A 1022-nucleotide genomic window follows, 5' to 3' on the forward strand; every position below is an offset into this window, starting at 1 on the left:
AAGCTGAAAAAAAACCAGGCAAACTTTTAGACGTACAAGCCCTTCTTCAGGACAGGAAAAGAACTCACAGCCTGGCACACAGTTGCTTTGAGCTTAACTTGGTTGTGTTGGTCAACCGGATGGTTTCAGTGAGAAGGTGGTTGAGACCCGCGGAGCCAAGGGAAGCGTTGGCCGAGAGAAGGCTGTCAATAGCCCCAAGCTACTTTGTTTGTAGCTACTTTTATGGGCATGGACATGTCCTGTTTTACCAGCTGCATCTCCAGATGGAAACGGCACTCGTGAATTGATTTGAACAGCGTACGAGAGCTGCGCCGGGTTTCGTGGTCTCTGTGCCGCAAGCTCGGCCGCGGGAGGCTCCGGAGCGGCTGCAGGCAGCGCCGGTCCTTTCTGCAGATCCGATCTCCACATCAGGGCTGTAGTTCACAGGCAGCCTCATGTTTGGGTTTCCATTCAATATTCCTCGGCTCCGGTTTCCAAGACTACACGCCAACATACAACCCCTCCTCCCACTCCTGTTTTCAAAGAAAGAAAAACACTGTGAAAAGAAGCTACCCGGTTTCTGGGCAGTTTTCAAAGCAGAAAGGCAGGCAGCGCCAGGAGCTGCTCACCCCACGCACGCCGCCGGCTCTGCTCCCGCCCCAGCGCCCCGCTGGGCTGAGCCGTGATTCTCCGGCTGCTCCGTCCTCCCGCGAGCAGGAAAGCACCTTCCCCACCTTTGCAAGGGCAGGGTGCAGAGGAACCACGAATGTTTTTTAAGGACAAAATGGGGGTGTCGGAGTCATTAACTACCTGGACCTTTATTCAAATCGTTTTGCAAATGCTGGTTTTGTTTGGAAATTCAATAGCAGGGAAGGAGCCGGGGCAACCTGCCCTGGGAGCCCGCCCGAGGAGGGCAGCGGATTGCCGGCACTCGGCTTTGCACCGTTAACTTGGGGTCTCATTAATTTCTGTTCATTTGCTTACAGAATAGTCTGCTTCTAACGACCTGACTTAAACGGAAGCTTCCTTGCTGATCCGGCACG

Source organism: Cariama cristata, unplaced genomic scaffold (genome assembly GCF_000690535.1).
Source record: "Cariama cristata isolate BGI_N322 unplaced genomic scaffold, ASM69053v1 scaffold27886, whole genome shotgun sequence".
NCBI lineage: Eukaryota > Metazoa > Chordata > Aves > Cariamiformes > Cariamidae > Cariama > Cariama cristata.